Here is a 21,529-nt window from a genome sequence, read left to right as displayed (position 1 = left end):
CTGCGAACTTTGACACCTGGTAGGTTTCTTACTAACCATTTTTAGTCAACGGATGGTATCATGTAGGGGTGGGGAACGTCCAGCCCACGGGCCAGATATTAGTAAGGCTCATGAAATCATTTGGTCTGGCCCTGCTAAGGCATTAGGGGTGAGTTAATTAAATGTTTGACCAAATATAGCAGGCTGATTTTCAAGTTGATAATTCTGTATGGCCCGTGGATGATGTTATAAATATCCAAATGGCCCTGGTGTAACAGTAGACCTGATACCCTGATTTTCTATAGTACCCAAGAATACTGGACCATGGCTAATTCTGTATAAGAGTTAATATATGCAAAGCACACAACACATTGTAAAGACTTATAAGAATTAACCAGTTGTATTTGAAAATACTTGCAAATCCTAGAAAATATTAGCCAAATGTAGAGGCAACTAAAAGGTTAATAGTGACTTTATTCTGAACTAGGAGCCCAGCACATGAATTTGTGCGAGACCCAGACCCGCGCGCCACAGGACACAGCGTCAAGTCCCTCCTGGTGACTGGTCTTTGGTTGTTACGGCATTATGAACACTTGGTTTTTATTATATAGATAAGAAAAAACACATCATTTAAAGTTATATTTATAACACTAGAGGCCTGGTGCATGAAATTCGTGCATGGGGGGGGGTCCCTCAGCTCAGCCTGCACCCTCTCCAATCCGGGACATATCTCTCACAATCTGGGACCACTGGCTCCTAACCACTCACCTGCCTGCCTGCCTGATTGCCCCTAACAGCCTCTGCCTACCTGCCTCATCACCCCTAACTGCATCTGCCAACTGCCTCTGCCTGATCGCCCCCTAACTGCCTCTGCCTGCTGACCTGATCGCCCCCTAACCGCTTCTGCCTTCCAGCCTGATCACCCCCTAACCGCCTCTGCCTGCCAGCCTGATTGCCCCCTAACAGCTCCCTCCTGCCAGCTTGATCACCCCTAACCACCTCTACCTCTGCCCTGCCACTGTGGCTTTGTCCAGAAGATATCTGGTCTAATTAGCATATTACCCTTTTATTAGTATAGATCATGCTCTGTTCAAAAACAAAAATCCAATCTCCTTTTATTTTTTATTGAATGTTTAATTCTTACACCTGCTTTAAAAGAAGATCCTGTAAAATAATATGAACCAATGCATTTTGATGAAAAATTAGCACTTCATACATTTAATTGATTGGTAATAAGTAATAACACTAGCTAAAAATGTGTTCACATATTATAGCACAAAATCTGAAGCCTGGACTATGCTACTCTGTGTTGGATTAGACTCCTGACAGTATGTTGGAGGATGTTTGTCCATCCAATTTAACTTGTCAAGAACCTCTAAGTAGGTAGTATGGATTTATAATTAGGAGGAGGGTATCTAACACTTTTCTGTCATCTTAAGGAGCAGGCACATTTTACACAGTAAGAAATATTTGGTATATAAAAATAAAAGAAAGGAATGGTAAGCCCCACCCAGGTAATAAAGCATGTAGATCTGTACATAATTATCAATAGAGGCTGTCATCCCTTTATTTACATTTCCAAATAGGAGCCAGTAGAGAAAATAGAAAAAAATTAATAATTTTTCCTTTTGTTTCTAATGTGACATTTTATCTCTGAATGTCTCTCAGACTTTGCTTATAACTTAACCTCTGAAATCAGTGATTTTCAAATTTCATTACAACTTTCTTCTATAGATCTTTAACAGGAAATTAATAGAGAACCCACTTTTGAACTCACTCACATTTCCTAGCAATATATAATACTGAATGTGAAAGCACTAACCTAAATTTCTCCTACATAATCCCTTTCTATATTTTTCAATGTAACCCTCAGCAAATGGATTTTCATAGGAGAATCAAACACTCATATTGGTATTATGTAAACTTTGTACAAATACAGGATTTTAAAATGTTCTGAGAAAAAAAAATGAAGTCATCTGGGAATAGAGTGATTTGCAAATTATTAAAAATGTAGCCAAATATACAAAAAGAGTTTATCTCAAATTTATTGCAAAATCACAGAAATTTGTACACTCATTTTGATATTTTAAGTTCAACTGCTTCTTTAAAAATGAGGCAAGATATAAATATAGTAAGCAATTTTTATCCTTGGCTTTTAATATTGAAATATAAATCCCATGAATTAAAATGTTTAAATTATAGCCATATAGATAACTGGATTTTTAAAAGTGACTATTCTCTGTAATTGTCACATGTATTCATGATATAGAATAATACTAGCCTACTACAATATGCCCTTATGCCTCTACTTAGTTATTAACCCTTCCGGAATGTCACCACTCTTCTGGCATCTATTGCCATAAAAGGCCTTGCTTGTTTTCAAACAATATCAGTGTGCATATTTATTTATGGATTTTTTTAAACCATTATGTCTGAGATTCATCTCTGTTTTACATAGTTGTGGTTTTTCTTATAATATTCCATTGTAATAATTCTGAATTTATTTTTCATCCTACTTTATATAATTTACTGTTGTGATCATGTTGGTCATTTCTAGTTTTAGGATGCTCTGACTAATAATTCCTTAACATGTCTTGTATTTAATTTGGTGACATAGATACAGAATTCTGTTGAGTATATATAAATTCCTGGTATATATCTAGGAATTTAATTAGTGATTAAGAATATGTTCAGCTTCAGTAGATACTGCTAAACAGTCTCAAAGTGTTTATAACAATTAACACTTTCACCAGACATGTGTGAGAGCTCTTGTTACTCTCTGTCCCTACTAGCGCTTGGTGTTGCATTTTTAAATTTAATTAGGCCCATTCTAACACCTTTGTAATGACATTTTATTATCACTTATTTGTATTTTCCTAATAACCAAGAATGTTGAGCATATTTTAGGAGCTTACTTTTGGGTAACATCTTCCAAAAGAGCCTGTCTACTTCATTTGTTCATTTTTATTTTAAATTTAGTCACCTATCCATTACTGAATTGGGCTTATCTTTAGTTGGTTATTGGTGTTACAATTCTCTCATACTAGTTTGTAGATTACCATTTACTTTTGCAAAATTATCTTTTGATGAACAGAAGTTCTTGATTTCAATAAGGTCCAATTTGTCAGTCTTTTCTTTCATAGTAAATAACTAGTGTGTTCTGTTGAGGAAATATTAACCTATTTAAATATTACTCTATGTAATGTTACAGAAAAGTTATTGTTTGACCCTTCATTTTCATTTATAATTTACATATAATTAATTTTGTATAAGATGTGAATTAGATGTCATCTTTTAAATAAATTGTATCAGTCATTCGGTTATAATTTATTAAGGCCATAGTTTTCTCTAATTTTGAAGCTGTCTGTTAATGTAATTCAATTGATTTGGCATTTTAAAGTTATAGAAATTTTTTTTTAATTCCATGTATTTAAGATTATAGAGGCTGAGTACAGAGTGTGGCTCAATCACTCATCTTTTTCTTCTTCTTCTTCTTTCTATTTTCTTATAATTTAATCATAGTTGTTTATTTTTTTAATAATTTTAAATATATTTTATTGATTTTTTACAGAAAGGAAGGGAGAGGGATAGAGAGTTAGAAACATCGATGAGAGAGAAACATCGATCAGCTGCCTCCTGCACACCTCCTACTGGGGATGTGTCCGCAACAAAGGTACATGCCCTTGCCCGGAATCGAACCTAGGACCTTTCAGTCCGCAGGCCGACACTCTATCCACTGAGCCAAACAGGTTAGGGCAAATCATAGTTATTTATATGTGGTTTATATTAGGGTCTTTCAATGTCTTTTTTTTCCACTTAGTTTTGTTTATTGGAATGCTTGGTAATATTTTAGTTGCTGTATGTGAATTCTGGATAATATTCTCTAGAGAAGACTTTATTTTATCTCTACAGGCTGTTAGCATACCCACAAATCATCTGTTTCTTAGGTGTCCTTTCTCTAAGGACTTAACACCTGGGGAGATTGCAGGGCCTGGCTTCCTTTTTAGGACTTCAACTGTATGAATGTCTACCTGGAACTCTGAGACTGCCAAGACCTTAGTATAGTTTGTCCCTCAACAGCTGTTTTGCTTTGTTATCTTGACATTTTACTCTCAACATGTCCAACTTAGGAATTAGTAAATGCCTTTGAAGGGTTGTACACAGAAGGCCTGGAACGCCTTCCATGGTTTCACTTCTCTGCCATTCTGGCTTCTGAATATCTGGTTACTCTGGTATCCATGAACATCAACATCTGTTGCACCAGCTCAGTGGAAATTACACAAGCGCCAGACCATACACCCTGACCAGGCTCTACAACTGTCCGGATGAAACTTCCTCAGGAGGATCTGGTTGTAATCTGAAATCGGCCCCCATACATGGAGGGTGTGGAAAGTTGAAAGAGAAAGGCAGATTGTTCTAGGTTGATAGGTAGCAAGCTTAAAAATCAAGGGAACATTCTTGTCTTGGGCGGCTACAAGATGACTAGTTTTCTGCACTCACCCACTAAATCTTAAAATATTTATAGAGACCTTAAATGGGTTCAGTCATTCATAGGAGGACTGAACAGGGTTCAGGGCTCATCACCACATTTCTGTCTCAAGGCTGTGTCCTTGGACGGCTTCTAGTCCAAGAAATCAAGGCGGGCACACTTTCTAAGGGAGGGAGTGAGGAGCCTCCCATTGCCAAGCCCAGCTAGAAGGTTGAACGGACAGTCACAACTTCTTGATGACCTTCCCCAATGATAACCTGAAGATAAAGTCTTTCTGATGCTTCCAATCAGTATTTTTTAGATATGTGTTATTTATATATTCATTTGTTACACACACACACACACACACACACACACACACACTACAGGCCCTGTGCACGAAATTCGTGCACTGGCAGGGGGTCCCTCAGCCTGGCCTGTGCCCTCTCACAGTCCGGGAGCCCCATGATTGATCACCCTGCAGAGGGAGGCCACGCTAACCTGCCACAGCAGCACCGACCAGGGGCCTGGGCCTCGCTCTGTGGGGCAATCCATCATGGAACCCCCCCCCCCCGATCGATTGCCCTGCAGAGGGTGGCCTGAGCCTCCCTCTTTGGGGTGATCACGGAGCTCCACCGGCCAATTGCATCACACTCACGTTTGCTGGCCTGGCACCAGTGCGTGTCATAGTGTGGTCATCCAGACTGTTGGTCTGCTGTTTGTACATTCGGTCAATTTGCATATTCTTCTTTTATTATTATAGATACTTATAGGGTGGGGCAAAAGTAGGTTCACATTCATTCATATGGAAATACAATAATCCATAAATAATAACATAAGAATTAATTATGTTTTGTGTACTAATAAATATAAACCTAGTTTTGCTCCACCATAATATATATATATAAAACTTTCCCTGTTTGAATTACTATGTGCTTTCTCTCTCTCTTCATTGGACCCTGACTGATACAGTCACATAAATAAGAATTATGAAGAAGATTCAGACATAAGTAAGCACATAGCTACTCTCTAGTTATAGTTTAAGTGCTCCTAGACTTAAAAAGACAGGTACACAGAGAAACTAACAAAATATAGATCAGCTATAAATTCAGAACAGAAATATCAATAATCCAGTCCTGATTCTAAGCCAGTGGAGTACATATCCCCTTATATGCAGAGTATTCATAGCTCATAACTACTCAGAGTTCAGCAAAGGGTGACACCGTAGTTAGGGTTTTCATAATCTATATAAGTTAACTGACTGCAAGGTCAGGAAGCTGAGTAGATAAAATAGAATAAAAATCAATAGAATAAAAATGTTGGTGGATACTGTGGATACATGCAATTATGGTGGTTGAGAACCCTAGATTTAGAGAGAGTCAAGATTGAATTCTGAGCTGCTTCTGACGAATGATGAAAAGTAGGCAATTTTTAGTCTTTTGGCCCTGCGGTTTTTGAAGTGAAATTGAAAAATAAAACCCCAAAAACATAAGTCTCTTTAGTCACAGATGTGCAGGATGTGTATGTATGTGTTTGTGTTTGTGTATGGTATGTGTATATACAACTACATAAAAAAAAATTTGGAAGGGAAACATCTAAACAGATAAAAAGAGTCAAAGTGGTGAGTTTTCAGTATTATCTTCATTAGTCGCATCATCATTAGCAGCAGCAGCAATAGCAGCAACATTAATAGCATCAAAATAATGATAAAAAGCAGTGAAAGTGTGACAAAAACTATTTCTCAAGAAACTGTGCACAGGGAGTACAATAATATCTTGATCTGCTAAAGTACTTGAATCTGAAAATTCTGAGGGTATGAACAGTCTTTTACTTAGTAGAGATCTGTATGTGGAGATGGGGGGACAGCAGAGGGAGCTTTAAGAAATAATGTCATGCCGAAGCCAGTTTGGCTCAGTGGATAGAGCATCGGTCTGCGGACTGAAAGGTCCCAGGTTCGATTCCGGTCAAGGGCATGTACATTGGTTGCGGGCACATCCCCGGTGGGGGGTGTGCAGGAGGCAGCTGGTCGATGTTTCTCTCTCATCGATGTTTCTAGCTCTCTATCCCTCTCCCTTCTTCTCTCTGTAAAAAATCAATAAAATATATTAAAAAAAAAGAAATAATGTCATAATCTCTATCTCATTCATTATAAAGATCAGGCAAAACAAGTAAACACTTTTTTTTAAATTAAAAATTGTTTAAGGTTGTTTTTTGTTGAAATGTGCTTCTCAAATATAACATTAATAAAAATTGAGCTACTGTATATAAATCATGACTTATAAATATCCCAGAGTCCATACCTTTAACAATAATATCTATACCTCCTTTTGCTAATTCCACACCTAATTTAAAGAACTGTGGTAATTGAATTTAGCATGTCACTTACTCAGAGGGAATAAATGTTTTTGATAGGCACACAGGCAATTTGGTTCTTTATCTTTGAAAGAGTAAGTTAATATGTTGACTTTGTGAGTTATAGGTTGGGACATTGGTGTGTTATTCATTTCGTAAATAATGAGTCAGCTTCCTTGTTTTCAGTCCAGTCTGTATGATAACTGAAAAAATTAGTTATCACACAAACTGGATTTAAAACAAGGATGCTGACCTAGGACCAAACTCATAAAAATAGTGAAATCATGAGTGTTTGTTTGTTTGTTAGTTTGTTTTTTTTTTTTGTTTTTTTTTGGTTAATCCTCACCTGAGAATATTTTTCCATTGATTTTTAGGGAGGGTGGAAGAGAGAGTGAAAGACAGAGAGAACTATTGATGTGAGAGAAACACATCGATTGCTTGCCTCCTGTCAGGATTCTGACCAGGACCCAGGCCTGGGAGGAGCATGTAACCAAGGAACATGCCCTTGACCTTGACCGGAATGGAACCCAGGGTCCTTTGGTCCACAGGCCTATGGTCTATCCACTAAGTCAAACCAGTTAGGGCAAATCACCAATGTAATATGACCTTAGGATTTGATCTATTTGAGTCACCACTCAGCCTTGCCAATAACTTTTTGATTGGAAACATTTTCAGCATAGACTTCCAAGGTGAATCTAGATACACTGGTGAGGTTTTTTCCAACCAGTTTATTATGCTGTCTTTATTAGGTACCTCAAGCCACAGATGTCACAGGAGTGTAGCCACTCCTACAAATGAGAGAGCTAAAACACTGCATAAAAAATATGATGAGAAAAAAAAATCAGTGTCTATGACTTATAAATAGTGAGTTGCCATGTGAATTCATGTGACATATAAAATATAACCTTGCCCATATTTAAAATACATATTTAGCTAATATGGTGAAAGATCCTCTCATAATTGTTATATGAATTTTAGTTCACAGTACAGATTTAACTACAACTTAAAATTGTATTATTGTTGCCAAAAATAAAATCTTATGAAGGCTTAGATAATTTTTAGTTTTATCTTTATTTTTAAAATTCTCACATGAGTATATAATTTTATTGATTTTAGAGAGAGGGGAGAGAGGGAGGGAGAGAGAGAGAGAGAGAGAGAGAGAGAGAGAGAGAGAGAGAGAGAGAGAGAGAGAGAGAGAAGAAGAAGAAGAAGAAGAAGAAGAAGAAGAAGAAGAAGAAGAAGAAGAAGGAGGAGGAGGAGGAGGAGGAGGAGGAGGAGGAGGAGGAGGAGGAGGAGGAGGAGGAGGAGGAGGAGGAGGAGGAGGAGGAGGAGGAGAGGAAGGAAGGAAGGAAGGAAGGAAGGAAGGAAGGAAGGAAGGAAGGAAGGAAGGAAGGAAGGAAGGAAGGGAGAGAGAGAAAAGAAAGAAAGAAAGAAAGAAAGAAAGAAAGAAAGAAAGAAAGAAAGAAAGAAAGAAAGAAAGAAAGAAAGAAAGAAAGAAAGAAAGAAAGAAAGAAAGAAAGAAAGAAAGAAAGAAAGAAAGAAAGAAAGAGAGAGAATGAACATCAATTGATTGGTATGTGCCCCAACCAGGGATGTAATCTGAAACCTAGGCATGTCCCCTGCCCAGAAATCAAACCAGGTGGCTCAGTTTGCTGTACAGTGTGACATTACAACCAACTGAGCCACCTGGCCAGGACTTTTTCTTTCAATTAAAATATTGCCATTTTCCATTTATGGGAGAAAATTATGTGGTAAATGAATAACTCTACTATTAGGAACTTATTTTCTTTAACATTGATATGGACTTTATCATTATTACTGCTTCTATAACAAATAATGATTAGGATCTTTGATGATCCTCAAACTGTTTTTATTAAGGCAATTAATGATTATAGAATCTAAGAATGTAGTAACATTAAATAACATTTAATTTTTATATAATTGCACAAGATTTAATTTTAAAAGCTGAAAGTTTGGTACAACAAATAATTAAAGAGAAAAACATATTAAACACAAAATTTCACTTTCTTAATTAAAAGTAAATTAAGATGTTAGCAAATGATGATCTCGGCTATCCTCCTAAGCACAATCCAGCTGCATCTATGAGTCAGACTATTTTCAACTGCTTTTAATTAGCAGTTTTTGTGACTATCTCAGAGGTTGCAAATTAAGGGAAGCATTGAATATCAGATTCTGTACTGCTTAAAAAAGAAATATCCTAGAGAGATCTCTAAATAGGGAAAAAGAATCTCAATACAATGGAAGGCAACAATAGGGCATATATCAGAAAATTTCTTTAAAAGTGAGAACTACTAAAATTGCAGATTTGTTGATATAAAAATTAAATTCAGAAGAGATTTGATTAATTTGTGTCCTATTTATAATAATAAAAGTGCAATATGCTAATAAGACCAGACAGCAGAATGACCTTCCAGACATCATTCCGGATGAAGCCACGGTGGTGGGGGCCGAGGCAGAGGTGGTTAGCAGCAATCAAGCAGGCAGGTGAGCAGTTAGGGGTGATCAAGCAGGCAGGCACAGTGGTTAGAGGTGATCAGGCAGGCAGGCAAGCCAGCAGTTAGGAGCCAGTGGTCCCAGATTGCGAGAGGGTGCAGGCTGGCCGGGCTGAGGGACCCCCCTCCTCCCGTGCACGAATTTTGTGCACCAGGCCTCTAGTGATAAATAAAAGTTGAAGGGGAAAAAAACTACCATCAACTACTATTTCAACAGAAACAGTTTAAACTGTAGTATTGGTTAAAGTGCAGTGATCTGGTTACTCTAATTTTTGAAATATGAAACATGTTTTTTAAAACTGACCAAATTGAGAGCAGATGATATTTTCAAATATTACCTTTGCTCTTCCCCATAGCACATAATAACACTGTAACTCAAACTATTATCTGTAGGATGAAGAAATAAAAACCTGTGTTTTTAGAAATTTGTGAGACTTAGAAGTTTATGTCTGGTTATCAAGTTTTTAATTTTCATTTAAAAAACGACTTTATTTTTTGTAGAGCAGTTTTAGTTTTACAGCAAAATTGAGAAGAAAGTACAGCGATTTCCCACGTACATCCTGGTCCACATATGCTTAGGCTCCCCCATTAACATCATCCCCCATGGGAATGGTACATTTATCACAATTGATGAACCTACACTAACACATCATTATCACCCTCAGTCCATAGTTTACCTTAATGTTTACTCTTGGTGTTGGACATTCTACAGGTTCGGACTAATTCATTATCATAGAATGTTTTCAGTGCCCTAATAAATACTCTTATGCAATACCTATTTTGCCTAATCTTTGGATAGTCAGGATATCTCAAATACTGGATTTTTGTTCTTAATTGAAATAAGCTATGCCTAAGATATTGTCCTGAAGAAAATTAAATATTCCAAGAAGACGATCTTCAGCTTAGAACAGTCCTTTTTCTAAATTTCAACTAGCAAGTCAGATTAAAGGACAATGGGATAAACTTGATGTAAATACTACTGTGAGTGGTGGTTAATTTTAATAGGCCAGCCTATAAAACTTACCCACCCACCTCATATGTATGTGTATCTATAAAACATGTGCCTGTGTATTCACATGCATATGTACAACTACTCATGTAGATGCAGACTATGTATGTGTGTGAATGAGCCTGCATGTATGTTTTATACACATGTATCTATAATTTATGTGCATTTCACATGTATACTCCCCTCAAAATAAAATAAAAATAAAATCAGTTATAAAATTATAAGATTAAAAAAGAAAGATTTTAAAAATCAGAGTAGCAGTCTTGCTCTCTTGGGCCAAAAGAAGCCTGATGTCCTTTAGTTTAGAGCATGTAAATTCAGGACGTTTAAAAACAATATGCGATAATCTTATATAATAAAGATATAATATGCAAATGGTCTTTACACCATGAAGTTGGCAGGGCAGCAAACTATGAAGGGGGGGTGGGGGGGAAGGGAGCTACAAGAGGGCGGGACAGCAGGCGGAGAGCTACAGGAGAAGGCAGGGCAGCAAGCTATGAGGAGGGGTGGGGGAGGTACAGGAGGGCAGGGCAGTGAGCGGAGAGCTACTGGAGGGCAGCAGGGAGCTCTGCGAGCTACTGGAGCACAGATTCATGTGCAGGGCTACTAATAAATAAATAAATGCGTAGATATGTAGCAGCTGATCAATCATTATTAAACCGTTCAAGAAAAGATAAAACCTGTTGGATAGCTTTGTTTTTAATGTTTTTGTTGTTGTTGATTTTTGTATGCCAATTTATATAGCCAAGTTATTTTTGCTCATTATTGAAAAATATTCTGGTTCAATATATTTCTTCATATATCCCTCAAATATTAATTGTGTAAAAGTATAATGCTTGATTACTGTAGTTTTGTAATATAGTATCATGAATCTCCATCTTTGCTCCTTGTCAATATTTCTTTGGCTATTCAGGGTCTTTTATGGTTCCATAAAAACTTTCAGATTGTTCTATTTCTATGAAAAATGCTAATGGAATTTTGATAGACATGGCACTGAATTTTTAGATTGCTTTGGGTGTTATGGATATTTTAGCAATATAATTCTTCCAATTCATGAGCATGGAATATCTTTCTATTTATTTGTGTCTTCTTCAAATTCTTTCATTCAATATATAAATCTTTTACTTTCCAGTTAAATATAGTCTTAGGTATTTTATTCATTTTGGTGTAATTGCAAATGGGATTGTTTTCTTATTCTAATTGCTAATTATTAGTATATAGAAAAACAAGAGATGTCTGTGTATTGATTTTATATTCTGCAATGCTGAAGAACTTGTTTATTAGTTCTGATAGATTTGTGTGAAGTCTTTAGGGTTTTCACTAATATACCATCTGCAAATAGTGATGGTTTTACTATTTCCCTTCCAATTTGGATGCCTTTTGTTTCGTTTTCCTGCTTTATTCCTATGGCTAGGACTTCCAATACTATGTTTAATAAAATTGGCAAGAATGGGCATCCTTGTCTTGTTTCTGATCTTAGGGAAAAAGCTTTCAGCTTATCACCATTGAGTATGAGGTTAGCTGTGGGTTTGTCACATCTGTCCATTATTATGTTGAGGTATGATCCCTCTATACCAACTTGACTGAGAGGTTTTAACATAAATGGATATTGAATGTTGTCACATACTTTTTCTGCATCTATTGAGATAGTCCTGTAATTTTTATCCTTTATTTTGCTAATATAGTGTGTTACACTGACTAATGTACAGACCATCCTTGCTTCCCTGAAATAAACCCACTTTGATCATGTTGTACGATCTTTGTGTTCATCAGTGATATTGGCCTGTAATTTTCTTTCCTTGTGGCATCCTTGTCTGGTTTTGGTATTAGGGTAATACTGGCCTCATAAAATGAGTTTAGAAGAGTTCCTACTACTTCTTTTTCATGTATTGTCCTACTTGTTCTCTTTTAACAAGTCTTTTCAGTCTGTCTGGTATAAGTATAGCTCCTCCAGCTTTCTTTTGGTTTCTGTCTGCATGAAATTGCTTTTTCTATCCCTTCAGTTTTAATCTCTGTGTGTTACTTCTAAGGTCAGTCTCTTACAGGCAGCATGCACGTGAGTCTTGTTCTATTAATTTGTTTAGCTACTCCATTGGTTCCGATAGAAAAATTAGTCCATTTATATGCTTATTTCCACTTAGTTAACTATTTTTATGCCTGTCTTTGTAGTTCCTCTCTTTGTTCCTTTCTTTTTCTGTCGCTCTTCTTATAGTTTTATATATTTCTGAAGTGGTATGCTTATATTTTGTTCTCTTTATCTTATGTGTATTTACTATAGATTTTTGCTTTGTTACCTTGAGGCTTACATATAACAACTTATATCTATAATCGTCTATTTGAAGTTGATAATAACTTACATCACCATCTCGAACTGGAAACATCTTAACACAAATGTACTGTTTGCTCTTTGTGGTAATTTAGAGCAAAGTGAGAAAAAAAAAGTCTCTGTGTGTGTGTGTTTGTTTGTGTGTTTTTTTTTCACTTCCTCACTGAACATTTTCAGAAGCATCTTATAAATTACTCTATTCACATTGTATGCCCAGTTCCCTTTAACCTAGTTATCAACTCCTTCATTCAACAAATATTTATCAAGTACAAGAACTGAATATATATTCGTTTAAAAATAAGGTAAAATGTTCTTCCCTTGTGAAATATGAATATTAGTAAGGAGAAGTAGTCAATAAACAATTGAATTTTATGTTTATGTCTTAAGTGCTATAATATTGAAATGGGGTAGGGAAGATAGGAGTGTGTGGGAAAGGGCAGAAAGCAGTTTTTTTTTGGTTTTGTTTTAATTGTCATGATACTAATGCTTACCTACTGAAAGCCAAGGAAAGGAGTGGAGATTAGAAAGGTCAGAGGTGATGTGCAGGGGTGGGGAGAAGTGTCTGTGAAGATAATGTAATGCTCTGTAGACCATTATAAGGACTGTGATTTTTTTTCATTGAATAAAGTAGAGATTCATTGGAGGATGGCAGCAGATAAGTGATAAAATTCAAATTTTAGCCCTAGCTGGTTTTGCTCAGTGGATAGAGCATCGGCCTCTGGACCAAAGGGTCCCAGGTTCAATTCTGGTCAAGGGCAAGTACCTTGGTTGCAGGCTCCTGCCCGGCTCTGGCCCTGGTCAGGGCTAGTGCAGGAGGCAACCAATCGATGTGTTTCTCTCACTTCTATGTTTCTCTCTGTCTTTCCCTCTCTCTTTCACTCTCCCTAAAAATAATGGAAAACTATCCTCTGGTGAGGATTAGCAAAAAATAATAATAATAATAAAAATCAAATTTTATTTGAAAAGAATCTCTGTTGAGAATAGATGTAATCATATAAGCTCTAAGACAAGCTAGGGAGCAATTTAGTACTCCAGTAAAGTAGATGAGAGCTTGGGCAGGGTGCTGAGAAGTGATCTGTTTCTGAATACGGGTTGAATTCAGGAGTTTCTGTGTATTGGATTTAAAGTGTCATAGGAATGGAGCAATCAAGTTTGGATGGAGAGGATTGAGGAACAACAGATACTCTATTTGCACAGTTAGGTTTAGATAACTATAAAATATCTAAGTGGAAATAGCAAGTAGGTAGATGAAGGTACAAGTTTGGAGTACAGGGGAAATGTCCAAGTTGGAAGACTCCTGAGAATTTCTGGGAGTTATTAACAGATATCTGATATATGTTCATGAAGAACTCTAGTCAGTCACCAGATTGCATCTAAAATTTCCATATCATTCCCTTGTTCTTCCTCACACATGTGTTTATTGGGTATCCCCTTGGTATTGCTGTCCTGGTAGGCATTGTGTTTGCTTCCAAAGGAGAGTCTTTTCTGAGGAGCACAATCATCTTCCATTTCACCTGAGTGTTAGCTGTGATAGTTATGAACTGTAATCTCTTGCAAAGTGAGGAATAACTCTTCTGTGTATGTACATGTGAGAGTTCTTACTTATGGCTATTAGGTGCTAGGGACTAAGAAATATAGATTAACAAAGCAGCAAGCACACATTCTCTCTCAAATGCATATATTAAAATGAAAATGTTTAATATTCATTAATATTAGGAGCATGAATTAATATTAAAATAACTAAATACTAAAATAGTGGTTGAGGAAAATAGCAATAAAAAGTATTTAATTATAGTAATACAAAGAAAAATACTTAAGTAGTTGGTATTCATCTAATATTTAGAGAATTGAATAACAAAAAAAGAATGATAACTAGTAAAATGCAAAATTGCTCCCCAAATGTTCACAATGAATCTGGAATTGGAATACATGAATGCCATTCTAAGAAACTACACTTTTCTAGCGATTTTGGAGAATTTTTACTGCTACAAATGGCTGATCGTTAAATAAGCAATTTTCTAGAACATGTAAAATTTCAGTTTCTGAAATCGTTTTCATCTGACATTTTTTACTTAGAAATAACCATAATGTACCTTCCATTACCTGTAGATAAAACATGAATCCAACTGTGTGAGACAAGTAAACACAGCAAATCCTGGAAACTTCCCATGAGTCTCAAGGGTTTCTCATTTGAACAATCTACTATAGACAGAACTAAGCAAAACCATATTTATCATATAAATACTATCGTTTATGTATTAAAACAGGATCTATGACCTAATACAGAAAGTTTCATGAACCTTAAATGTATGAATCTGTTTGAACAAGACTTCAAATTAGAAAAACAAACTTAGTTTTATTTGGGAAATGAATGCTAAATTTCATCTTCCAATATTTTTCAGATATTAAGTAAGCACTGTTTGGAAATATCAGTTGCTTAGGATTTAGAATATTTTATATTATATAGCATATTATCCTCAAATTCTAATAGAACTCTTATATTTTGCTCATAAAAGGAAGGGATAAGTTTATTAAGCCTTCTTTTTCAGGTACAGAATTGGCTCTTTCTGTGTTACCTTCTTTATTAAAATATAGTCTGTTAAAAAGTAAACTGAAGCATATTAAAAATTTAAGTTTATTTGCACAAAGATCTATTTGCATTGTGTAGCACCAAACCAAAAGTGATTAGGAGTACTCCTGGAACTGGAGCTAGAGCAAAGGCTCATAAAGAGAAAGTACAGATGCAAAGAAGGAAATTTTTGATTGGCTATAGCTTCAGTCCTGATAGGTTTTATTGTTATTGGTAGTCCTTAGTGCTGTGATTTCATAACCTTGAGGCATCTACAGATGTAGATCTTGGTTTGCTTATGTAGGCCAGCATGACATTAGAGCTGCCTCAATCTAATTACCTCTGTTTAATTAATTTAACACATCTAACATTTTAGTCAGCTTGGCATTCAACTTTCACTTTAATAAATTATGGGTTTAGCAGTTATTATTTAGAGAATTTGAACTTTAGATGGTTTTGACCATATATATTATAATCTGAAACCCATGCAGCATTTCTTTCCTGTTAAAAATGAGTCAAACCAGTCAAGTATTTTGTGATTCATTTTTATCCGAGGATATTTTTTCCATTGATTTTTAGGGAAAGTAGAAGGGAGAGAAACATTAACGTGAGAGACAAATTGATTGGATGCCTCCTTCACATGCCCCAACCAGGGCCAGGGTTTAAACCTGCAACTGAGGTACAGTAAGTGCCCTGGGCCAACCCTGGAAATCTAACCCTGGACCCTTCTGTCTACAGGCCAAGGTTCTAACCACTGAGCAATTACCAGGGCCAGACAAGTATTGTTTTTTTAATTTCCATATGAGGAGGTACTAGAGTACACTATTGGTTTTACATGAATATTTCAAGAATAAGAAACACTTTACAGTTTACCTATTATTACTAGATAAATATACATATACAGGAGGTAAAAATAAAAGACTGCTTATTTGCCTAAAACTTGTTTGTAAAATTGGCATATCAACATTTGCCATATCCCAAACTACAAAAATAAAAAAAAAAAGACTCATGATGTCAATAATAATATTACTGCTACTAATATTATTACTGAAAATTTAAAGTTTTTTGTAGATATTTCCTATGGTGTGTACCAAAAACGATCTTCAACCAAATTATTTTAAACTCTGCTGTGATACTTATTCTCTATGTGACTATGACACAAATTTTGAAAGGTTTCAATTTTAGAAACTGCTTTGATATTCAATATTGTTGTATAATCATAAAAATTTATCTGATTCTAAAATCAAGTCTACAATATAAGATTTCCATGAATGTGCCTTCCTTCATATATTTTCCAGTATTCTTTGGGATAGATACCTCTAGGTAAAACATTGGTAGATCACATGGTAATGCATTTAATTTTGGCAGATATTGCAAAATATCCCTACATAGGTTTGCATTACTTTCTATTCTCATTAGAAATGTATAAGATGGCGTGATCCCCAATGGCCTTGTAGAGTATATTTTCACACATTTGTATTGTTCCAATCTGATAAAGGAACAGTGATAACAATGTAATGTATCAGCAATTCTGGCAGCTCTAACAGAATATCCTATCTAATAAAAGAGTAATATGCAAATTGACCTTACCCTGCCACACCCACAAGCCAAGTCCACCAGCCAATCAGGAGCAAATATGCAAATAAACCCAACCAAGATGGCTGCGGCCACAGAGAGCAGGAGGAAGGCTTGGGTTTCCCCGGCAATGGAGGGAGCCAAGCTTTCCACCTGCCCTTGAGGGCCAGGCCTCCGCTGAAGGCTACAAAGTTTTAATTGTAGAAGATAAATAAATCCCACATACCAGGGCCTCTGCTTGGGTCGCCAGGGGGTGTGGCTGGCCTGCAAACACCACAGGCCCCTCACTCAGGCCGCCCCACACCCCAAGGAAACCCCCACCCTGATCTGGGACACCCTTCAGGACAAACCAGCTGGCCCCCACCCATGCACCAGGCCTCTATCCTATCTAATAAAAGAGTAATGTGCAGATTGACCATCACTCCAACACACAAGATGGCTGCCCCCACGTGGACACAAGATGGCCATCAGGGGAGGGCAGTTGGGAGGGACCAGGCTTGCAAGGGAGGGCAGTTGTGGGCGATCAGGCCATCAGGGGAAGGCAGTTGGGAGGGACCAGGCCTGCAAGGGAGGGCAGTTGGGGGCGATCAAGACTACAGGAGTGGGTAGTTAGGGGTGACCAAGCCAGCAGGGGAGGGAAGTTGGGGGCGACAAGGCCTCCAGGGAAGGGCAGTTTGGAGGGACCCATGCCTGCAGAGGAGAGCAGTTGGGGGGGGGGGCAGGCATGCAGGGGAGGGCAGTTAGGGGCAAACAGGCTGGCAGGGGAGCAGTTAGGCATTAATCAGGCCGTCAGGGGAGTGGTTAGTGGGTGATCAGGATGGTAGACAGAAGCGGTTAGGGGCAATCAGGAAGGCAGGCAGGTGAGCAGTTGGGAGCCAGCAATCCTGGATTGTGAGAGGGATGTCCGACTGCCGGTAGGATTGGGCATAAACAGGCAGTCGGACATCCCTCAAGGGGTCCCAGATTGGAGAGGGTGCAGGCTGGTCTGAGGGACACCCCCACCCCCGTGCACGAATTTCATGCACCGGGCCTCTAGTCTATAATAATAAAAGTGTAATATGCTAATTAGACCAGACGTCCTTCCGGACAACCTCCGATGAAGCCATGGTTGCGAGGGAAACCCAGGTCCCGGGTGCCAGAGGAAAGCTGGTGCCAGCAACTGGGGGAAGGAACTCCTACTCTTGCATGAATTTCGTGTACTGGGCCTCTAATATATATATATATATATTAATTCTTCCCCCATCACAGTTCTGCAGACTAACAGTCTAAGTTTCCTTACTTACAGCAATATGCCTTCTTTATGCATTCTCACCTAGAGGAGAAAAAAATCTGTTTCATACTCTTTTTTATAAAGGCTTTAATACAATAAAAAAAGGCTCCATCCTTATGACCTCATCTAACCTTAATTACCTCCCAAACACCCACCTTCTAATATCATCCTATTAGTGATTATTATTTCAACATATTAAGTTTGTCCATAATCCTCAGTGAAAGTTTAATTTTGCAGGGATCTGTGAGAGAGGATGAACATTTTTCATATGGCTTACTGATGATAGTTCCTTTGTCCTGTGAATTGACTATACATATATCTGGGTTGATTTTATATCTTTTTATAGTTTTTTCCCTCTCTGTTATGAAAGTGTGTGTGTGTCTGTGTGTGTGTGTGTGTGTGTGTGTGTGTGTGTGTCCCTTTGTATGTGAAATAAGTTGAATTATTTTTACAGCCAGTAATTTGTCATCTGCCCATGGTATTTTAATTAGCCACATTTTAACCTTTTTTTTTTAAATCAACATAAAAATCCTCCCTATGTAAAACATAAAAAGTCTCTGTGTTTCCTAACTTTATATCAATGGTTTTCAATATGAACAAAAGACTTTTAAATCTATAGTCAGATAATAACTGCCTATTCCAGGTGGAAAATCCTCACTGCATGGTAGACTTTCTCACAGGTGCCCATGGGAAATTAAGTTAGCAGACACTCTTTAAAAATAGATATAGGCCTGATTGTTCAGATAAAACTATTTGTCCAAAATTTTCTCCCAAGGGTTTGGAGAAAACTCCCTCACCAGCATTTGTTAAGACTCTCACACTGTCACCCAGAAGAGGAGACTACAAGGAACTAAAAGAAGAGGCCTGGCAGTATAGGACAGGATCATTTTTCTTTTTAGACAGTTCACTTATCTTCTTTATTTTTTAAGTGAAAAAATATATATATTTTCAATTAAACAGCTGGCAGCTGGACTCAGTTTAAATGATCTCAATTTTATTGGCAACATCCAAAGCATCATAGCCAGGGAGCTAGTTGAACATATGCCTTCTTCTCTCCATCAGGCTTGTTCAGGGTGTTGACCTTGGCCACATCAATGTCATAGAGCTTCTTCACAGCTGCTGACCTAGTGCTGGTCAACCTCGACATCCACAATGAAGACAAATATATTGTTGTCTTCTATTTTGTCTATGGCGGACTCCGTAGTTAAGGGAACTTGATGATGGCTTAGTGGTCAAGCTTATTGCTCCTCGGGTCATTCTTCCAAGCATTTGGGCTGCCTTCATAGCCACAGTGTATGGGGCCTTGGGAATGTGGGTGATGTGTGGATCGTCTTTTCTTGTGTGGCTGTGGATGCCTTTCAGTGCTGCTTTCATTGCCTTCAAAGTTTTAGCTGTGGCTTCAGCGTTGGGGGTCAGAGGGTTCCTTCTTCTCTTTCAATGTCATCCTCCTGAAAAGGAACAGTTCACTTCTGAATACTCCAAAAAATAAAAGATGGGACTTGATGTTTATTTCACAATCAGCATGTCCATCATTGTGTTGGTTCTGTTTATAATCTGGAATTTAAAAGGGGGCTTTTAAAGGGCATGTGCTTACAATAAAACATGACAAGTATTTCGCTATCAAGTTCTGTAATATTTCTGGATCCTTTCACTGAGTGGAAGAGGATGACTTTAATTTCAAGAAGGTATACCCATACTCAATGTTTTAAAATACTTTTTATCTTTATTATTTTGCAAGGAATTGCAAAACTTGTCATTTTTAAATTGGCACATTTCAAATGTGAATATTATACAAAATCTGTATAATGGTAGCATGGAAAATGGTTAACTTTTACTGAGATCCACTCACTGTTAATCATCTTAAGCAAACTAATTTTATTCTTATAAAAATAATGTCATAGGTATAATTATCACAATTTTTAAAAACGTTTTTATTGATTTCAGAGAGAGGAAGGGAGAGGGAGAGAGATAGAAATATCAGTGATGGGAGAGAATCATTGATTGGCTGCTTCCTGCATGCCCCTCATTAGGGATTGAGTCCACAACCTGGGCATGTGCCCTGATGAGGAATTGAACATTGACCTCCTGAATCATGGGTCAATACTCAACCACTGAGCCACACCGGCCAGGCTAATTATTCCTATTTTACAAATGAGAAAACTAAAGTTATTAAAAATTACATAAAGCTCTCAGTATCACACAGCTAAGTAGTGACCCCTTGAAATTGAACCAGGGCTATCTCCAACGGTCATGTTCTTAACTCCAAATTTTCAGGTTTTCTAATTTTATTAGGAAGGGGATATGATATACTTCATAATTGAGCAATGCCTACCACTCTGGTAGTAACTCAAAAATATCCTTTCTTTCCTTAATTACAACCTGACTCAGCAGAGAGTTGCACACCAGGCGAAATAAAAATACATTGCTGTGACAAACAGATAGGAAAAGGCTTAGAAACTTTCCTGTTTCTGATTAGGGCCAGGTGTCAGGGGACCTGGTCCAGATACAGGTAGTAAGAGAATTTGAGACAGGCTTGTTTTACAACAAAAAACACAACCCCCCCAAAATTAGAGAGTTGACTGAAGCTTTATGACATACACTCCAGAAGAAATCAAATTTATTGTATAATATATACATAGATAATTTATAGCTCAGTGAATTGCTGATTTATTAAAATATAGAAATATACTGATTTTATATTATATAAATATTATCAAGAAATATATAATTTTATGCCCAGCAGGTGTGGTTCAGTGGCTGAGCATATACACATGCATCAAGAGGTCCTGGTTCCATTCAAGGTCAGGGCACATGCCCAGTTTGAGGGCTCAGTCCCCAGTGGGGTCATGCAGGAGGCAGCGGATAGATGTTGATGTTTCTCTCTCATCAATATTTCAATCTCCCCTTCCTCTCTCTCTCTCAAATCAATAAAAACATATTTAAAAAATAAATATATAATTTTATAAATCAGTAGATTACAGTTTAGATTTAAAAAGCCATTATTTATAGTTTGGAGGAAATGGAAGGCAGCCTTTCAGAACATGGATCAACTATGAAATCAAACATTATATGAAATGCCAAGCAGATGTGAAAGTCAGGGTACATGAAAGTCAGCAGGGCATCAACCACAGAGCTAAGGAACTGTTTCAGCAGAAAGTTTACAGGGAACATTTTGCTGAGTCCAGCATCTAAAAGAACTGGTTTTGACCACAGAATAAGTCAGTGTCGGAGTTGTATAGGAGCCTGGGGACAACTTTGAACCAGGATAAGCAGGAGAGTTTACTAATACACAAATCCATGAGGGCAAGAATGTGCCTGTCTTTTTCTTTTCCTTTTATTATATTCCCAAAATATAACACAGCACCTGGCTCAGAATGAACCCACAGAATATCATTGAATAAATTGTTCTCTCAGTAAGACACATCTTTCACCAAGGGCTATGGCAAATTACAGAAAAGACTATTACTG

Source organism: Cnephaeus nilssonii (assembly GCF_951640355.1).
Source record: "Cnephaeus nilssonii genome assembly, chromosome: 1".
NCBI classification, from domain to species: domain Eukaryota; kingdom Metazoa; phylum Chordata; class Mammalia; order Chiroptera; family Vespertilionidae; genus Cnephaeus; species Cnephaeus nilssonii.
This window is presented reverse-complemented; position numbering follows the sequence as displayed.